The 21,680-nt window shown below is 41.4% G+C and overlaps 1 protein-coding gene and 1 long non-coding RNA gene across 6 annotated transcripts in view; both read right to left on the bottom strand.

The window, feature by feature from the left end:
• Positions 1-21,680, bottom strand: part of GABRG3 (gamma-aminobutyric acid type A receptor subunit gamma3) — a 315,586-nt gene that overhangs the window by 247,776 nt on the left and 46,130 nt on the right. The gene's annotated exons all lie outside the window — the stretch shown is intronic.
• LOC146444473 (uncharacterized) lies at positions 3,696-20,201 on the bottom strand. Of its 2 annotated transcripts, XR_014849633.1 has the most exons (5): positions 20,097-20,201; positions 5,178-5,280; positions 4,940-5,081; positions 4,693-4,847; positions 3,696-4,300 (listed from the first exon to the last, which is right to left on the bottom strand). It is a non-coding gene; the product is annotated as an uncharacterized LOC146444473 (long non-coding RNA). The 2 variants fall into 2 exon arrangements; XR_014849629.1 differs by having other exon boundaries at positions 3,696-4,847.

Here is a 21,680-nt window from a genome sequence, read left to right as displayed (position 1 = left end):
GGTTTAGAATAAAGACTGAAGTTGAAAGAGGAATGGAAGAAAATGAGGCATTTTAATGAACTACACTGAATTTTCTGTAAAATGAGTGGGAATTCCTGCAAAATGAATGTGGAAATTTCAATGTGCTACCATATTTCCCTCTTTAAATTTGCAGGCAGACACCATGAAATACAGCCTTTCACATACTTGGTGCACACACAATTAAAAATCTTTGCCAGAAGTGTGAAAGCAATCCCTCTGTCCTACAAGCAGCACAAGAATGGCTTTGATTTAGTCAAAGGTGCAGAATGTGTTTCATTCCTTCTCTCAGTTTATCTCATGTTCTTTTGGAACATGCTGAGACAAAGGTGGTACATTTCCATTGGCCAAGGTCTTTATCCCTTTCCTGCTAAAGGCTTCTTTTCTGGAATTTTTCAGTATTCTTCTTTACTCTCCATTTCAGCCAAACTGTCACTCAATTTTCTTTAATAGTTATTGCTACCACTGTCAAAACTACCCAAACACGCTGTGCAACCTCTTCACCAGTCAGCTCTTCTTTGTGTTTGTCACCAGTCAGTTCCTTCTTTGTCAAGAGGAAAACTTGATTGCCCAATACTTATTTAAAGCAGGATATAAATTTGGAAGCTTGGGAATGTTTCCACCCTTCCGAAGTCTGAGCATATATCCTACCTGTATCCAAAGTAGGGCAGGACTTAAGCAAATAATAAGTCTTTTGCCTAAATCCTGAGTCTTTCAAAGGAAACCCATCCCCACTGGATGAGTAAGAGTTGTAACCCACATTGACCAGGTCTTTACAGCACGGAGTCAGAGCTCGACTTAGAAACCACCTCGGCTGAACAGATGGTGCCCCAGTTCAGACACTCTCATTGCCTTTAGAGACTGAAGTAGTTAAGAATTAACTTCTCTGACAAGTTCTCTATCTTCTTTCTGACAGGGAGGATTGTGTGTGATGAATTCTGTGTTGGCTGGTGGGTGAGTAACAGAACATTTAAAAAATTCAACAGTTTCACATAGTTAACTGCACTGAATGAATTGGGCAGAATCCCCTCCCCCAAGTCATCACAGAATCATATGATCTCTTTTAAGCAAAATCCCCAGCTACGACAATGAAAACATGCTCTTAACTGGCAAATTTTCTTCTCCCAAGTCTGTACTCAAGTGCAGCTGAAAGCCATTGGAAATAGCTGCTAGACCATGAAAAGACGAGGATTAACCGTCTATAAAATTTTATTTATAGCAGGCAAACTATTAACTATGGGTGAATTACTGATTCTCCAGTGGTGTCTCTGTGACAGAGTCACCTTCAAACTTTCCCGAATTTCCCTCAGTAAAGTTCCTGGTTTTTTTCTTTTCAATAATATATTGCCCTCAGTTTATCTTTTTGCCATTTTAAAATTCATTGCTCTATTTTGACAGGATTCTTTTGCCTGCTGATAATAACTAGGCTAATTAGACAGATTCTCTTATTTCTTAGATTTTACCAGTATGTGTCATTACTGTGCTACAAAGTCATGAGTCATGTGTTGCTAGAAGAATTGTTCAAGTATGGGGAAAAAAGCACTATACTACTCATTACACAAAAAATATTAACATATGTGGCTAAATACTTAGTCAAATGCTTGGCTGGGAACTAGTCATACTTCTTATTCCTTATTATTGGAACAGAATTTAAGAAAAAAAAAAAAGCCCTATTCTGAAACTTGTGGTTAAAGCAGAAACTTGTTCAGTAGATGCCTCATACACAGTAACAAAGAATTTGTGTTTGAAGAGTTAACCTGAAACTGCAGTCTCACACTATCAAGTATAAAAACTAATTTTCATTCAGTGAAGGCAAAAATGTAACAAATATATATAAAGTCTAATATTTTCCCTTCTTTGAAATGCTCAAGCAATCTTAGTCAGTGCCAGTATTTTTTACGTGATGTTCCTATCAGAATTTATTTCCATTATAAAAAGAAGAAAATTGCAAGTGATGGATAAAATTGTAAGTTCTTCCTACGAATTGTCCCTAAGAACATTGTTTCCTGTAGCTTTAGAACACTGGCTGAGATTTTAACCTGCCTCAGACAGTTTCAATTCTGAAATTGATCTATTGATTCATGCACCAGAGAGAAATACAGTTTTACTTGTGTGCATTATTACTCCTTATCTGTTCCCTCTTTGCCCCTGGGAAGATATTGACTCATCATTAATGTTACGTAAGTAAATTGCTCTTAAGTCCTGGGGAAGGGGGCAGTGCTTAACAGTATCAGAAAAGTGAGAGCCTTCAGTCCTTCCAGGCTCCAAAGACTTCATGACCAGACTCACATTCTCACTGTCATATGTGTGTTGCAGCCCAAATCAAGAGCTGCTCTTTCACATTGCATTTGCCATACCTAAAAAAAAGGAACATCATCCTCTAGGAATTAAAAATAAATATGAGTCCCATCCTAATCTAATAAATGGATTTCCATGAAATGTTATATGATAAAGAAAACTACACTGTCTAGGAAAACAATACTCTGAAAACAGCTCAATTTTTTATATTACATACCTATATTTCTGACATATGTTCAGGTTCTTATACACAGAATTTCATTTTGGAGGTTCAAACTTTTTCAATGATTTCAAATTCAAACACAAAAATAAGTTAAAATAGTACATCAATATTTAATTAAAATCTTTTGTGCTTGCATTTTTTAATGGAAATAAATCAGAGCTATTTGTCTAAGTCTTTTAGAGCACCACTGGTTTTAATCAATGAAGTGTTCAGACACTTTGATGTCACAGGCATAAACTAGGTATTTCAGAGCCAAATCATGGCTATTGGTCATTTCTGCAAGAGAACACTATGGTCATTACATTTCAATAATTACCAGTACTCAACCCTCAAAATCAAATAGGAGTAATTAATCTGCTGGCAGACTACTAGCCTGTGGCATAGACATCTATTTTTAACAGACATCATTTACATGCATCTACCTCTAAAAGCAACAGGAAAGGAAACAATTTTTTTAAAAACAAATACATCTCTCTTCAGTCTTCTCAGGAACTGAATGGCTCAGAACCACTCTGACATTCCTGGACACTGAAGATTTTTGCTAGCAATCCTACCAATAAAGTGAATATAAATCCTGAAAATAGCAAGCAGGTGTTGTTATTCAGCATAAGGAGCTTACCAAAATGAGATTTGTCAATCACTTTCCTACTGTCAGTTTCTCTAAGGTTTTGTGATTACCACAGGGGTCTATGGGGAGAGTTACATGGGATGATAAGTGACTGAAAACTGACTGCATGTATGGGCATTTTTCAAGGGATCCATACTTTTTCATTTAACTCCAAGTGAATGCTTAATAGATAGAAATAAGCATGAAAGAATGCCTCATTAGTCTCTGATTTGACTCCTAAAGAGATTATTTCAAATTGAGGAAATTCCAAACAGGGAAAACAGAATGTGAAGATTAAAGATGAAAGACAAAAGTAAAAAATGGAGATGACAAAACAAGAGTGAGATAATCCTGTTTTATCCTTGCAATCAGTAGAAAATACAGACTGCATTTTTGGACAGCCTTTTTCACAGCTGGCACATCAGCCAGGAAGTAGAGAAAATACCGGGAGTCCATTTATAATTGTCCCAGGTTTAATAAGATTTATATTCTCTTGAAAGAAAAATAAAATCAAAGAACTGATCAGAAAAAACAGACTCTTACTGACACAGAAATTAACATCTCAGTCAAACTTAACTGTATTTAATTAATAGGTACTGTACCTGGTATTACCCATTCCAGTGCTTAGAGAATGGCTGATAACACTGCCTTTTACAGACTGTGTAATTAAGTGCATTGTATAATAAACACACAGCATTAAATATGGTCACAGTCAATGTCCACGGGTGCTAAGAGAAAATAGCCTAACTTTAATCCTAATTCTTTCTCTTAGAGATTTTTGACTGTGAAGATTTCTGGACAAAGTACAAACAAGGCAGTGTGAAGCATGATCCTCGATTATTTTCTCTTTACTCTTAATTATTTAGTACTAGTTTTGTAGCAGAATGTCTAGAAGTAGTTATTAATGCTTTTTTTTTCTTTATGTTAGCAGTAAATATTTTATTTCATATAGCATCAAGGTAGAGTGACCTGGATTGTCTAATACAGATGCAGAGGCGCCTATCACAAAGGAGGAATGTTCCTGACAAACACAGAACAGTACTTCTGAAAGAAACAGGTCTCGGAGTATCTTCTGATAACCCAAAACTGTAGCAGTAAGTCTTTGCAAGGCCCTCATTTGAGAAGATTTGCTCTCAGCATCCTGCTACATGCTCCTAGAAGAAGAAAATGAAGAAAGCGGAGGGAGTACTTCCAGCTGTACGGACAAAAATAATACAACACAGGAGATTATGGGCATCATGGCAGAGAATCTGTCACCTCACTTGGACTTCTATCTATGTTATTTTCCCAGCAGGACCAAGATGGTATAGCCTGGAGTTTTCAGTGTCTCCTAACGTAGTTCGGAATTTGTATCAAACTTCAACAAGAACAGTCTTCTCTAGCATGCTAGTTTTCATGTCTCTAAGAGCAGTGCCTGCTTAACAGGCACTTTCCATTAATTTCATTGAGGTTGCAATAAAACCATACAATGAGTATTGTTGATCCAAAAATTCTCCCTACATGGTGGTATCACATGCACAGGAGAGAAGGAAAAGCAGAATGCTACGTCTCTTGTTTGGCAGACCCAGATGATGACTGTCATTATAAGCAGAAAGATTAAACAAGCCACAGAATTTATATTCTTCATTTAATCTTCATTCTCAACACTGCACTTGGTGGAGTGCTCTGCATGTTTCATCTCACTGCTGATTGTTAAGGCCACTGAAAAAACCTCAAACAACCATTAATTCAATTTAATCAAGTCCCTCATGGTGAAAAAGTTGCATTATCTTGATAAATAAATCAAAATGCACCATTTACAGTCATAGCATAACATTGTGAATGCTCTCTTCACCAGTCCATGCCTTCAAGATATAGCAGTACATTCTGGTGAATGCAAAAAGTTGGGTTCACATGTCAAAAATCCTTAAGATGAAAAAACACACAGCTGGAACACTTGTTTGCAATATCCCAAAAAGAAAGGAAAAAAAAAGTGAGTATTTCTCTCTGTTGTATAATAAAAAAAGAAAAACATTACATATGCACAAATACCCTGATGACAGAGAGCAAAGGGAAGTAATGTAGAAGCAGCGCACGTCACTCAAAGCTCAGGAGTTCAAAGTTATGTAGTAAAATGCTCTTGCATTTGGCAGCACTGTAACAGAAACAGAGCAGTGAGAGCTGAAACTAATATTTTCAAGAGTCCTCTAGGAGAGATCAATGAAAAAAGGGGAAAACATACTTCTTTTTGTGGAGGCAACTATCAGTCATTTGCACTGCAAAATTCTTAGGTAGAGCCAGACACAGCTGTGTTTACCTTTCAGATGCATTCTTGTATTCACCTAAATATAAAAGTAGTAGGTAATCTTACAAATTAATTAATTAAATGTGTTCTGTAGGAGTCTGCTGTCTCAGGATACATTTTTATATCCCTTGTAGGAAGAAAACAATGCCGAGACTAATCTAAAACCTTACTTATTATTCATAATACTATCTTCTCTGTATTCCTAGGTAACAAGTGCAAAAGCATCAGGAGCGTCACAGTGAAAAGCATTTCTAACGCATCCTAAGTCTAAACATTACCATCATTTTGAGAGGTATTTCCAAATGTCAGAGAGCAAACTACATTTGATGTCAAGCCAAAGCATTTCAGCGTGGATGCATCACTTCAGGCGTCTATTAATAGAACAATCTATTTTAAGGAAGATACACTACTCATATTTCACATGGTCTCCCTTGGAGTTTCAGGAATTTGGCTTGAATTTCTCATCATGTTTTCATTCCAGCTCTTCTAGATTTACAGTTTTCCAGTTACCTATATGGCCATTGACTGTACTCTAGTTTTCAATTAGATAAATTCATTATTTACTGATGCTTTCATTCTTGGTCTCTTACAGGACATCTAAATGTTTAAGGTTAAACAAATTCTAGTCCATAATCTTACAAGTAAATATTAATTCAAACATGAAGGTATTATTGTTTATCTCAAACCATAGCATCATTTCTTCTGGCTTACATGAACAAGTCTGCATGAGTTAAAATGCTTACTAGCAAGACTGAGAGATGGTAACATATTTAGTATCACATCCACCTGAAGTACCTTTTAACCTTAAAAAGTATACAAAGATTTTCATATTTTATGCCCTAAAACATTTAGGCTGTATTTTCAAAATGAAATAAGCTCTTTCCTAAGAGATTACTGAGAATATTGAGTGACTGCTTGTAGTTGCAAGTTCTGCTTATAAAAATAATTCTCCCTGATTTCCACAGCATGCTGCAGCAACAGTAGTAGGCAAGAATTAATTTCTTTCAGTTGCCTAATTTTAGCACCTATATGCCTCTTAGTCAATTAAAAAAAAAGAGAGGTTTGCATATAAATTTCCCTGTAAATAATTTAAACAGGTGTCTAAAGGGGATACCTTGAGAAAAATTAATCTTTCCTCTCAAGTGGCTCTACTGAGAATCTAGATTATTTGCACAGATCAAACATTTAGAGGGCTTATAAATGGCTTGGATCTGATGACAGGCATCCCGCCCAAGGGCTTCCTCTTCGATGATAACAGTAATGCCTGCAGGTCTGCAGGATAATTAAACTGCAGAGAGATGTTAAGGTAACTTAACACCACTAGCAGCTATCCAGAGGCACTCAAGTAGCATAAACAAGCAACATCCGGGAGCTACAAGCATAATTATGGGCAGCTAGTTGACCAATGCCCTTTGGATGTCTGACACTGTACACTCGTCTGGACTGTAAATTCTGAATTTCTGATAACCTGATTTAAAAGGATTTGTAAACTTACATATTCATCCCAGATTTGTAGTGCTGGAATACCTGTTCTCCCATGGCCCCTTTAGCATTTTTGTTTCCTTAGGTTAAAAGGCCCATCGCTAGAGCAATGTCAATTTCATCACGACTCTGATTCCAGAGACGTGCTGGTAGTAAGGCAGAAGTCATGGCACCAGCACAACCTTACCCTGGGATCTTTTGTACTGCATCCTTCATGTCACAATAGTGCAGGTTGAGCTATTTTGTTACTGCTATTGTGCTTTACATCACTTGATTCAAAAAATTATTTAGGCAGCTTATTAACAGTCTTTCCAAAAAGGTATTTATCATCTATTCTGTTATGAGTTTCTTGGTTTAAGCACATGTATCCATTCTAGGAATTCTTTGTTATTTATTGGACTCATTTTGCCTTTAAATATTTATGTACACATCTGCACTGAAAGCTACTCAATCTCCCACTGATTGATTTATTCTACGAGGACTCTTGACTTAAGGAAGACAGTCAAGAAGTTGATTTAAAGGGGCTTAATATTGATGGTCTTTCTAACTGCACTGAACTCAAAATCTTAGATAACTTTGGGAAAAACCTGTTTGTTGTCTTCATTTTGAGCATCAACTCAAGTGATAAACCACAAATACTGCGAACATGTAGAAAGCAGATTAGCTTTTTACCTATACTTTTCTTCTGAAAAATCTAGAATTATACACATATACCTACTTTTCCTAGCTTCTTTGTCTCCAGTGAGGGAGCTCTACTTCTTTGGCAGAATTAATAGAACCAGCAATTCCCCCAGTGGGAAGGGGCAGGAGGAGCAAAGAAACCAGCCACCACTCCTCCCCTCAAATTTTAGCTTCATTAGTCTGAACAGTACCTTGCAATCTATAAAAATAAGAACATTAAGCTATTAGAAAGAAATAAAATTTTTTGTTCATTTCTACTTCAGACCTTGGGGTATTAAAGTCAACAATGTACAAAATGTCTCTTTCAATTGCTAAATAAAGCTACCATGTAATGTCCTGCAAAGCAAGAAGAATTAGCTGCCTTTAGCACATGTGTAATGAATGCTAAATGCTTTGCCACCCTTCCCTCTGGAAACTAGCTGACCATTATGAGGTTTCCCTGCTAGACCAGGTAGCATGCATAACGAAACTCTCTGTGGTGTCAATCATTTGTCATCCAGACCTCACACCTTACCAGAGCAGACTATTATTCCATTATTATCTTTCCAATGAAGTGAAAGAGCAAGGAAAGGTGGCTTGTGGGAGCACTGCACATTCTGCTTCACTGCATTAACTGCAGTGCCAGAGTGATGTCAGACTGTTGCTTCAGGAACTGGAAAGGTGGGCTTCAGATTATTTAAGAGCTGTCATGAACAGACTGAAATATAAATCTGGCAAAGAGTGAAGAGAGAAAAGCAGAAGAGGGAAGAAAGTGGAGAAAAAATATTCGGAATATTGTGTTGGGGGAGGGGGTGGGTGGGGAAGATAAGGCATTGAAGCTTTTGGGGAAGGACATAATTGTGTCTTTTCCTCTCTTATTTTTACCAGAGAAACAGTTGCACAACTTCATCTGGATTTAAAACACACCAGAAGCAAATATTGCTGGCTAGGAACTAGTTCAGACTTAACACCTTTCCTCTGCCATCTCAGGCTCCCTTTTTTTTTTTGAGTTGTTAACTGTAGCTGTGATATTACTGGATTTTACTGTTCTCTGATCACTAAGTTACCAAGAAGAAAATAAAAGATCAACAAATTGTCATAACCTGCACTCCTCAAAATATCCTCTGATCTCTTAGAGACCCTCAAAAACCTAAAAAGTGCTCTGAAAAGAAGAAGCACACCCATTACTTCTTAATTTATATGAATGAAATTATTTGACCAAGATCATAAAAAAAGATTGATACACTGAGGATGAACCTGATGCCAGGTTGTGTTGGTTTGAAAACAAACCAGTGGGAGATCACAAGTCAAGATTGAAATTAAAAATAAGTGAAATAATACAAGGAAAAGCACTGACAAAGTCAGATACAACCTAACACCCTGTAGGGTTGAAGTAGTCCAGTTGAAGCGGTGATCCTGTGAAGGTCCAGTCTCCAGCTGAAGATCCAGTAGTAGCTCTGGTCCTCTGGGAACCCAGTAGACAGGGCTACCTCAGGCAGTTCCAAGGCCAGGTTATATCCAGGTGGGAACACCTGGCTCCTCCCTCCTGGGCAGAGCATCTCACAATGGGATGAGATAAGTCCATGAGTCACCCGGTGGGTCCCTGATGGCCCATTGCCTGTCATGCGGGGTGGGTCATTAGCAAGTGATGATAGCTAACGGATGGCCCATTGTCTGTCATCCGGAGTGGGTGATAGCAGCTAATGGCCCACAGCTGGTGGTAATAGAATACTTAACTACATCAATATTGCAACCTAGGACATTATCCACCCCTTATTCTATTACCATCTACACAGTTCTCACTTAAGATAAGGTCTCCTTGTGGGACACAACGGGTTTCTCCATCTGCCTGCATCACCCACCAAGTATAACCAGGTCCTTGGGCAAAAACCACTCCATGGATGGGTTTGCCTTTCTCTGAGGTGGGACTAATCCAAACAGTCTTTCCTAAAAAACCTCTTACGTGTACCACAGGGACTTTATCTCCATCCACTGTGTGCAAAGGTTCGGACTCGGCAGGACCGGCTCGATTGATAGAACCCCTTGTGTTAACCATCCAGGTGGCCTTTGCTAAGTTCAGTTCTCAATTTTTGAAGGTTCCCCCGCCAAGTGCCTTCAAAGTTGTCTTAAGTAGTCCGTTGCACCGTTCAACTTTCCCGGCAGCTGGTGCATGATAGGGGATATGGTATATCCATTCAATTCCGTGTTCTCTAGCCCAGGTGCTTATGAGGCCATTCTTGAAATGGGTTCCATTGTCAGACTCGATTCTCTCAGGGATACCATGTCTCCACAGGACTTGCTTTTCCAGACCCAAGATGGTGTTCCGGGCAGTAGCATGAGGCACAGGGTAGGTCTCTAACCATCCTGTGGTTGCTTCCACCATGGTCAACACGTAGCGCTTTCCTTGGCGGGTTTGGGGAAGTGTGATGTAGTCAACTTGCCATACTTCCCCATACCTGTACTTTGACCATCGTCCACCATACCACAGAGGCTTCACCTGCTTGGCCTGTTTGATTGCAGCGCAAGTCTCACAGCTGTGGATGACCTGTGAGATGTTGTCCATGGTCAAGTCCACCCCTCGGTCACGAGCCCACCTGTATGACGCATCTCTCCCTTGATGACCAGAGGCATCATGGGCCCAACGAGCTAGAAATAATTCTCCTTTGTGCTGCCAGTCCAGATCCACCTGTGACACTTCCACCTTGGCAGCTCGGTCCACCTGCTCGTTGTTACGATGCTCTTCATTAGCCCGACTCTTAGGTATATGTGCATCCACGTGTCGAACTTTCACAGTCAGCTTTTCTGCCTGGGCGGCGATGTCCTGCCAAATCTCAGCAGCCCAGATGGGTTTTCCTCTGCGCTGCCAGTTAGCCTTTCTCCAGCGATCTAACCATCCCCAGAGTGCATTGGCTACCATCCAGGAGTCGGTGTAGAGATAGAGCCTTGGCCATTTCTCTCGTTCGGCAATATCCAAAGCCAGTTGGATGGCTTTAAGCTCTGCGACCTGACTCGATCCACCTTGTCCCTCAGTAGCCTGTACAGCTTGTCGTGTGGGGCTCCATACTGCAGCTTTCCATTTCCGATCTGCGCCTACAATTCGGCAGGACCCATCGGTGAAGAGGGCATAGCGTCTTTCACTCTCCGGCAGCTCGTTATACGGGGGTGCTTCCTCGGCACGTGCTACTTGCTCCTCTACTTCTTCTGAAGATAATTTAAAAGTCTCACCTTCAGGCCAGTTTGTTATGATTTCCAGAATCCCAGGGCGATTCGGGTTTCCAATACGGGCGCGCTGTGTGATGAGGGCAATCCATTTGCTCCACGTGGCATCAGTGGCATGGTGGGTGGAGGGAACCCTTCCCTTGAACATCCACCCCAGCACTGGCAGTCGGGGTGCAAGGAGAAGTTGTGTTTCTGTGCCAATCACCTCTGAGGCAGCTTGGACTCCTTCATAAGCTGCCAAGATTTCTTTCTCGGTGGGAGTGTAGTTGACTTCAGACCCTCTGTAACTTCGACTCCAGAATCCCAGTGGTCGACCTCGGGTCTCACCAGGCACCTTCTGCCAAAGGCTCCAGGACAGACCATGGCTCCCGGCTGCAGAGTAAAGCACATTCTTTACCTCTGGTCCTGTCCTGACTGGGCCAAGGGCTACTGCATGAGCGATCTCCTGTTTGATCTGGGTGAAGGCTTGCTGCTGTTCAGGGCCCCAGTGGAAATCGTTCTTCTTGCGGGTTATGAGGTAGAGAGGACTCACGATCTGGCTGTACTCAGGGATGTGCATTCTCCAAAAGCCTATGGCGCCTAGGAAGGCTTGTGTCTCCTTCTTGTTGGTTGGTGGAGACATCGCGGTGATCTTATTGATGACCTCAGAAGGAATCTGACACCGTCCATCTTGCCACTTTACTCCCAGGAACTGGATCTCTCGGGCAGGTCCCTTGACTTTGCTCTTCTTGATGGCGAAACCGGCTTCCAGGAGAATTTTGATGATTTTCTCTCCTTTCCCAAATACTTCCATTGCTGTGTCCCCCCACACAATGATGTCATCAATATACTGCAGATGTTCTGGAGCCTCACCCTTTTCCAGTGCAGCCTGGATCAGTCCATGGCAGATGGTAGGACTGTGCTTCCACCCCTGGGGCAGTCGGTTCCACGTGTACTGCACACCTCTCCAGGTGAAAGCAAACTGAGGCTTGCACTCTGCTGCCAGAGGAATGGAGAAAAAGGCATTGGCAATATCAATGGTCGCATACCACTTTGCTGCCTTGGATTCCAGCTCATACTGAAGTTCCAACATGTTCGGTACAGCAGCACTCAGTGGTGGTGTGACTTCATTCAGGCTACGGTAATCCACCGTCAGTCTCCATTCTTCACTGGACTTACGCACCGGCCATATAGGGCTGTTAAAGGGTGAGTGAGCCTTGCTGACCACCCCTTGGCTCTCCAGTTCCCGAATCATCTTATGGATGGGGGCGACAGAGTCTCTGTCAGTGCGGTATTGCCGGCAATGCACTGTTGCTGTAGCAATTGGTACCTGCTATTCTTCAATTCTCAGTAGTCCTACAGCAGACGGGTTATCTGAGAGACCAGGCAGGCTATTCAGCTGTCTTATGTCTTCTGTCTCTACGGCTGCTATCCCAAAAGCCCAGCGATGTCCCTTCGGGTCCTTGAAATATCCACTCCTGAGATAATCTATGCCGAGGATGCATGGGGCGTCTGGACCAGTCACAATGGGGTGTTTCTGCTACTCGTTCCCAGTTAAACTCACTTCAGCTTCCAGTACAGTCAGCTGCTGGGATCCTCCTGTCACCCCAGAAATGGAAATGGATTCGGTCCCCACATACCTGGATGGCATCAGGGTGCACTGAGCGCCGGTATCAACCAAAGCCGTATATCTTTGTGGGTCAGACGTGCCAGGCCATCGGATCCACACAGTCCAATAGATCCGGTTATCCCTTTCCTCTACCTGGCTAGAGGCAGGGTTCCTCTAATCCTGTTTTTGGTGCGTGGTGCTCTTCTCCCGTAAATGTGTTCCTGAGGTTCCTTCAAGAGGATCAGTCATATTATCCTTTCCATTCTGTCGGGGGTTCTGTCCACAAGAGACTGGGGCAGTGTTGTACCTAGATGAGCCTCCTGAAGTGGATGTTTCTGTTTTCAATTCACGTCCCCGGGCTGCTAAGGTGGAGGTGGGTTTCCTATCCCACTTCCTCATGTCTTCCCCATGCTCTTGAAGGAAAAACCAGAGGTCACGTCGTGGAGTTTGTTTTCTTTCCCTGACTGGAGTACGTCTGCTCCTGATGGCAGAGACTCGGGTTGGTTTTGGTGTGGCATGGAAAAATCTTTCTGTGAGCTCTTTCCTTAGTTTCTGATGGCTCTCTTCAATCAATCTCCGGACTTGCTCGGCCAGGTTTGTTTCTACCGATGAGACCTGGGTCCGTAGTGGAGCGGTGACAGTGTCCTCATAAATTCTCAGTTTGTTTGCTAACACGCCCACCTGGTCTTCACCTTCCCTCCACTGCAATGTTGCCAGGTAACGAGAGTATATCTCTGGTCCGAGCCGTGCGAATCTTAGCCACATTTGTGAAGTGCACCGGACATTATCTGGGCTCTTGGGGAATCTCTCGTTGTCCGAGAAAATGATCTCTAGCACGGCCAATTCCCTCAGGCATCGGATACCTTGTTCTATTGTGTTCCATTTCCTTTGGTGCATCTGGAGGTCTTCTTTACATAGGTATCTGTCCCGTACACTCGCCAGCAATCGCCGCCAGAGGCTGAGAGTTTCCTGGGTTTTCCCAATCCCCTGGTCAATGACCACATCCTGAGACAGGGATCCCAGTTGTCTGGCCTCACTTCCATCCAGAATAGTGTCATTAGCTGCGGCGTCCCAGATACGGAGCAGCCAGGTTAAGATGGACTCATTCGCCTGCCGGGTGAATTCCCTCCGTAGGTCACGCAGCTCCCCCAGGGATAGAGAGCGAGTGATGATCTCTGGCTCTGTCTCTTCTGCTTGGTGGGATGGTCCTGCCGCATCCTCATCAGTCGCTGTGCGGACTGATTTGCTCTTGGATTTCTTTTTCTGGACGGGAGCAACCGCTACTGGCTTTGGCTGTTCTGATTCGGCAATGGTCTGTGTTGAGACATTGACTGCTTGTTTGGTTCCTTTCCTCTTGGTAGCAGTTTGCGTGGATGTGGTGCCTGCTGACTTGTTTCTTTTCTCCTCCTCTTCGAGAAGACGCTGTACAACACCAAGTATTGTTCTGTTTCTCAGCATGAGGTACACAGTGCTGGTCAAAGAGAACAGAACTGACAAAAACATTATGCCATCCCTAGCATCCAGAGAGAACTCAATGTTGTCAAAGATGGCTGTGCCTGGCCTGAAATGCTGGAAGAAACCACTCTCTCCTCCTAGCCCCAGAGGGTGGGTGCGATTGCTGAGGAGGTCCCAGACGAAGCAGCTCAGGTTAGGCCAGGCAGACAAAGTCGAGTATATATTCCGAATGGTATTCATCGCCTCACAGGTTACCATGCAATAGGCATAATAAACCAATACAGCAATTCTCATGCCATTCCCTGGTCGCAACAGGAGCAATGCAACAGGTAGATAGTTTCCCATTTGAGGGAAAATATAAAGGGTAAGATACATTACCCACATAGACAGGCTGAGCATCATGGTGATAGGATTTTCTGAGTTTCCCCAGGTCGAGCCCCACGTTGGGCGCCAAAATATGTGTTGGTTTGAAAACAAACCAGTGGGAGATCACAAGTCAAGATTGAAATTAAAAATAAGTGAAATAATACAAGCAAAAGCACTGACAAAGTCAGATACAACCTAACACCTTGTTAGGGTGGTAGTAGCAGTCCAACTGAAGTAGTCCAGTTGAAGCGGTGATCCTGTGAAGGTCCAGTCTCCAGCTGAAGATCCAGTAGTAGCTCTGGTCCTCTGGGAACCCAGTAGACAGGGCTACCTCAGGCAGTTCCAAGGCCAGGTTATATCCAGGTGGGAACACCTGGCTCCTCCCTCCTCGGCAGAGCATCTCACAACGGGATGAGATAAGTCCATGAGTCACACGGTGGGTCCCTGATGGCCCATTGCCTGTCATGCGGGGTGGGTCATTAGCAGATGATAACAGCTAACGGATGGCCCATTGCCTGTCATCCGGAGTGGGTGATAGCAGCTGATGGCCCACAGCTGGTGGTAATAGAATACTTAACTACATCAATATTGCAACCTAGGACACAGGTTCTCTGTTACTTGTTTCTAAAACTTTCTTAAAGCTAATTTTGAGCCTCTGGTGCATTTGTATAGCCTGCTTATGACCTGGGAACACCTGCAGAATAATAGACTAATGATAAGTGTTTAAATTGAAAGAACTAAAGTTGCTTCCCTTCAACATCCCTTTGTTGTGTTCACATTCCTGTCTTCAGCTCAAGACTCAGGTCTTTTGCTGTTGAGCTAGATCCTGAACCACTGATTCAGTTTTTGCTTTGATGAGACCCTCACCTTGATCAGCAGGACTTGTTAAGTAACAGCCCTGACCTTGAAATATCAAGCTTGCTTGTGCAGGATGAAGAACATACTGTTATCCTTTTGGGAAAGCATTGTGTTCACAAAACCTGCAATGTTTTAAAGGAGTGTTAAGAAGTTGGAAGTGGTAAGTGAAAAAACTCTTGGTCAACCTTTCTATCCTTCTTTAATTTCAGTAAACATGCAGTTTTGCTAAAATCTTTCAATGAGTTTGATACTCAGACCTGAAAAATAAAATCAATAAAGAACATTTGGACATCACCTTAATCTCATGTCTCTTACGGTGTTCCTAGTCCACCAGTTAACCATTCCAGTTGCTATGCCTAAGTTGCCACTGGCTCCCTCCACTAGGTTCATGTGCAGGTGCACACACAGGTTCTTTTCTTCTGACTCTGTATTAAGGCAGGACTCAAGTGCAATTTTCAGCCTCTTGGCCTTGGCTTCTTCAGAAAGGAGATAAGGTAATTGAACTGGATAGGAGCGACAAAATTACATGAAGAAAGCCTTGATTTGGACAATCAAGATATTTCTGCCACTCCTCCTAAGTACAGATAATATTCAGCTGTGGAAGGCAGTAGGTCTTCAAAGGATACAACACAATCCATTCTAAACAATCACATGCCTGGCAGACTCCTGCTCTCCTAGGAGCACATGCATTCATGTATACACACATGCACAGCCTTCAAATGTGAACCTGAAAACAGAAATGCAATGAGTCTTATATCTCCTTCAGTTACACCCAGCTAATTCAAAGCACACTTGCTTTCACAGGCTTCTCTGGTACCTCTTCAGGACACAAACACCTCCTGTTCTCCCTTGATGGGAATGAGGCTGCTCAAACATGAGATCTTTAGACCACCAGGACAGCATCTAATTCCCCTCCCTCCTCAGTATTCTCGCTCCTTCCATATTGGTCAGCAGTTTATTTTCCCCCTCCACCCTCACTGAAGGCTTACAGTTGACTATTTGGGGATGTAGGATTGCTTAATGGAAATAGACTCCCAGAACTAAAAGGTTCCCTTCCTTGAAAATCAGCAGAGAAAAATACGTGCTTGAAGGGTGCATCTGATTTTACCATAAATTATGTCTGTGTTTGATCAAATGATGCCTAATCACAGAAATACTTATTTATCTACTCTTTAATATCATTACTAATTCAGATGTAGCTCTCAGAACTCCAATAAGATAAAATCAAACTGAAGTTTTCCATACAATATGCTCCTCAGTTTTATTACCACAGCTAAAAGGGAACTCTAGGCAAAGTGAAAACCATACACATAATTTCACAAAAAATTCTTGAGCACTGGGTCTTTAGAGATCGTCTAAGACATCTGTTGTTCATATATTTTTTCCTCTCCAGAGAAGCATCTAGCTGTTATTTCTATAAATTAGGCCATTTCTTGTTCAGTTAATTTCCTTTCTCCTTACTTAGCCTGATAAGTTAGATTTTTCTTCTACATAACATGCTTCTCTCTCCTGCCCTAATCCCATGACCAACAGTTCCTTCATCATTTCACGACTTTTTATCTAGAGCACTGTCTTCTCTCTTCAGTTTCCTGGGACATTTCATTATTATCACCTTCAAAATTATATAGAGAAGAAAAACACCGGTACTCCTTCCCTCTTCTTCCTTCCGATGTCCTCTTTGTTTTCTTGTGAACAGGAGATCCCTCTGTTAAAAGACTTCCCCTAGGAACAGAGTTTCAGTTTCAAGCAAGTGATCAATATGCCTCTACCTTCAGCTGCTCAATAACTGCAAGCAGATGAGTCCTGACAGATACCATCAAGTACATCACACAGATGTGACACCTGTGGAATCTAGGGACCACTGCGGAATATGTTGCACTTTTTCTCTCCACAAATGTTAACAGATGATCAACATGAAGATTGCCATTAAAGGATTCAATTCTACAACCACCTGTCTGACCACCTTACTCTTTAGATCATTCTCATACATGATCATGACAGTAAAAGAAAGTGGTCTTCAAACATACACATTCCCACACTCCAAATAGTTTGATTGCAAAAGCTGAATTAATTTGCTCCCTGGAAAGGGATAATTTGATAAATACCATTCCAGAAGCACAGACAGTGCTTCTGAAAACAGACTTGTGATCAATCAGAATTCTCTTTACATCACCTGAAGATTTCTAAACAAAAGAAGCAAGTTCCTGGCTAAACTTCCACCCACAGAGCAGTGTCCTGCTGCATAGGATCAAAGCAGGATTTGAAATAATAAATCACCCTCTCCCAAGTTCTGTCTCACTCTTTCCACTTGTAGGAAAAAATTAATATGAGGCAAAATTCTAGTCCAATTTTGGCTGCAAGTTTTATTCAACACTGAATGCTATAACCAAGATGTAATAAATCATCTGAAAGAAATTAAGTTCCCAGAGCCACCATGCTGAAGTATACTTTGTTAGATGTGATTCTGAAAAAAGTTTGACAGTGCATGTCATCTTATTCCAACACTAGATTCTCCAATCTACTGCCTTAGGTCTGGTTTCTTGGAAGCAATTTGTAGTAGGAATACAAGGTTTTTTCATATAATTCTGAAAAAACACAGCATACATCTGCAGTTTTAGGGAAAAAATATTACTGGGGATTTCTGAAGCTGAGAACCTACAGTAAAACCAGAAATAAATTCGAGTTTTAGGTTAGGTCTGCTGTTGGAGGTAAACCCAAACATCATGATGGTTTTCTAAACAGTTAGAATCCCTCAGGTCTCACTCCCATGTTCAAGCATATTAATAAGGAAATGCATTTCTTGGCTAACTCGTTTAGTCCACACCATTGGTGTCCTCAGCATGAAGGCACTATGTCCTGCTGTACAGTATGCAGCTCCTCGTGTGTCACACTACGACAGAAAATTGTTCAGCCTTCACAAACAAAGAGAAAACACAATTCAGATTACTGTACTCCAACAAACTATATAAATTATCAAAATAAAATCTATCACTAAGAAATGCATATGCTGAAAAACTAATCCAAATCAAACTCTAACAAATACATCCAGACAACAAACACAAGTGTTGCCACACCAGTCCTTCAGCTACTTCCTAATCTTTGTGTATTTTTGTATTTTAAACACCGATCAATTACTTACGGCTAAATGTTATGGTTTAGATAAAATCTGGTTCTCTTTATCACTGTTGAGCTAACAGACTGGGGGGGGGGAAGGAAAAAAGTAGTATTAGGCTAACAATAGGTTACTTATGGATATAGAACACTCAAAGAGTTCCTCTGTAAAAGCATGTATGCCTCATTACCTACAAATACTGTTGTTCTTGTTCCTCCACTAGCGACAGATTTATAAAGACCTTTGCCATAATCTGACTCCGTCTGAACAGCCCCACCATAATTGTACCTATCCTACATCCTCCGTATCCAACACATTTTACTCACTAGATAACACATGGTACCTACCAGACAACAATGTAGAGAGCTAAAACAGATAATTCTCCTAACCTGAACATACAATATACAAGATGTTGTAAGATCTTTTATGCTGAAAATCTTGGCACAGGTAAAATGTCTAAAAATTCCTCCAGATAATAACAGGTCATCCTTCATCCAAATAAGAATGATAAATAGATATTACTGAAAAATATTGCTAGCAGGTCCAAACTTCTATCCAGCAGAGATAACATACTATGTTTTATAAAATGAGTGTAAATAAAGATTTAAGAAGACAGTAAGGCATTTTACTAGGCTAACTGCAGATCTTACTAGAGACCTCTATTCTTGCATATCCCCAGTTTGCTGTTTCCTAAGACACTGTGACAAAGTAGCAAGACGGCAACTTGTCCCAGTAAGTAGTTGAGACTTAGGGCTCAACTCCAACAGCAAGATCAATCAAATTCTGTTCAGAAAGAATCTGGGAGTAGGACCCCAGCACATATATTATAATTGTTTTAATTATGGTTTTTTGGGGGGATTGGGAAAGGCAAGGCAGAAAGGAAATATATTCCTGTCTCAAACGATGCTTTTCTAAGTTAATAGCTGGATATAGTTTCCAAGAGTCAGGCTAAATTTTGCATTAATATTGTTTCAGGTTTCAGTTCAGGAACATATTATAAAAGAAGTATTAACTGTTCAGGTTATTTCTAAGTGAAAGAGGCCTTTCAAGTAGCTTTCATCATGAAGAAAAAAAAAAACTACAAAGTGGTATTTTGTAAGCCCACAAGCTGTAGGCAGCTAGTTCTTAATACATCCTATTCCCCTGGGAATTCAGGGGCTCAGGAGGAAAAGTAGAGAACCTGAAACAGTTTAGGTCTTTTGCCTGAAGTGGGTTTCTGAGCAGGGAGGTCACTAACAACTTTTCACCAAGTGTCTAAGAAGACACATTAGTATTCTATTCTGTTGATGGTATCATTATACAAGATGGGATTTCCCATCTCAGCACACAGTATTATTACTATTTATATGGTCATACTGTAACACTTAACTGAGTAACACATATTCATATTCTGACAGAATATGCTTAATATTACAACAGTTTATGCATAGCCTGCAATTTCTGGCAATACAGACACCACATTCTGGCAAGAAACTGTTCTCTTCCAGTTTCATTTTTATTAGCAAAGATCATAAAACATCCTCCTCATTAAAACCTCAATCACTTCCACTGGGAGTGCACTTTTCTGAAGGTATTTTCCTACAGTTGGTGGCAAGACAGATCTGCTGGCTGTCCAGAGCACTAATAGGACATTATGAAACCCACAATGCAGCATTAAGACAGTTGCATAATCAGAGCAACAATTACCAGCTCTGCTAAAAAACGGTAAGGGCTGAAGCACAACTGAGTAGCATGTAACAAACACAAGAAGCCATTATTATCAGTCTGAGATCCTGAACTAAACTTTTATACATCATATTATTGCTTTCATTGCAAGAAGTCTAAGAATAGACCCATGACAAAGGCTGCAGCATATAAAGTGAGACCATAAATCACAGGTATAACAAACGTCACCATTAACTGCAGTACAAGACTGGTGTGGATTACCAGGCCTTAGTTCTCAGTGTCTCTCCAGCACTTCACAAACCCCTGCAGCATACAATCAATGCCTCATCTAAGTGGTCTGTGGTAGCTCTGTCTGTGAGCCACAAGTGCACTGACTGACCTTACTTGCCCTGACCAGCCTCACCTGGGACCTCCTATCTACACCCCAACTGATTTCAGCCATGGCCACGTGTGCCTGCCCCCAGCGACCTTGTAGGACTGCTGGTCTCTGGGTGTATTGAAGTGATATTTCTACCTGGCCATGATTCTCAGGGATCCTGGCATTTTTACCTGACCTGCAGGCTTGTATCCTGACCTGGCCTGGTGCAGCCCTATCACCACTGAAATTTCAGACAATTACATGATTTCAAGTTTGTTTGTCACCTCAGGCCAGTCCAGCTACCTTGACCATGCAGATGACACAGAGTTAAGGCTGATGCTTAAAGGGATGATTTGGCAGATTGTTGCAGGCCCTCTCCAGGTGGGACCTTCATACAGATTTCCCTCAGGCAGCTCCTGCTGTGCCTGGCCTCAACAATTTGGATATGTTGATTAACATCCTAGGTGGGTAATTCGGCCTTTTCCTCCAAAGGCTCCTCTAAGTAATTTGTGCTGTGAGATGGATTACATTGTAAATTGGCAAGGCATTTGTAAATAGTCAGTAGAAAGGGCGTTTGTGTGCAATAAAGATAATCAATAGGAGTGAATTAAGCCTGTGCTGTGTGGTCACCAAGGGCCAAAGCCAGAGCTGAGTGGAGCAGTGGCTCAGGAGTCTCATCACATCCATACGAAAGTGCTACTGCAAGGACCTGCAGTGGAGTTTCCCATTACCATCTGCCTGGTGACCAACTGCTCAACAGGTTTGACTCCCCATGGGATCATTAGTCTCTATTAAGTTCTCAGTAAATTAGTTTGTCTTTCTGAAAAGCACTGTCCCTGTCTCTCTCTGCAACAACTGCATGAAGAAAAAGGTAAACATTTTGATTTATACTCACGCACTGGAGCAACACAGATTTGCATAGAACAGCACTTCCATATATTCACTAGTTTGCCATACTGGCCTATCCACCACTTTGGCTATTTAGAGTTAGTTCGGATAAAAAGTGTGAAAAGAGGCAGAAATTTTAAATTTGTTATCCAGGTACAAAACACCAAAAGCATGCACTGTGACCCCACCATTCCTATTTGCAGCAAAATTTCAGGCTGCTCTGTCTCATTAGTATCTAGCTCCACACAACAAAAAAAACCTTATACCTTATACACAATTTCAACCTAAAACAGCACAGGAAAATTCAAAGTTCTGCCTACAATCTCTCAATTAAACCCTATTGCTCACACTTAACAGTAAGACGTAACGCATAGGTTTTTTTAAGTCTTATTTATTTATTTATGTAAGTCTTATTTAAGTCCTGTCTCTGTCAAAGGACAACTAGTGGCCTCAGATATAAGGGAAACAAACTGGCATTTTTGCGCTGCATTGTAATTTTTAACATTAAAAATCCTTACAAATCAGCATTAAATGGAAAACTTTTTTTATAATCTATTATTGTGATTTAGAGAGAGAGAGAGTTCCTAAAAAAGTACTAA

Source organism: Lichenostomus cassidix, chromosome 1, assembly GCF_008360975.1.
Source record: "Lichenostomus cassidix isolate B80296 chromosome 1, HeHo_3.0, whole genome shotgun sequence".
Taxonomy (NCBI): Eukaryota; Metazoa; Chordata; class Aves; order Passeriformes; family Meliphagidae; genus Lichenostomus; species Lichenostomus cassidix.
The sequence above is the reverse complement of the archived record's forward strand: the minus strand, read 5'-3'. Positions and strand labels throughout refer to the sequence as shown.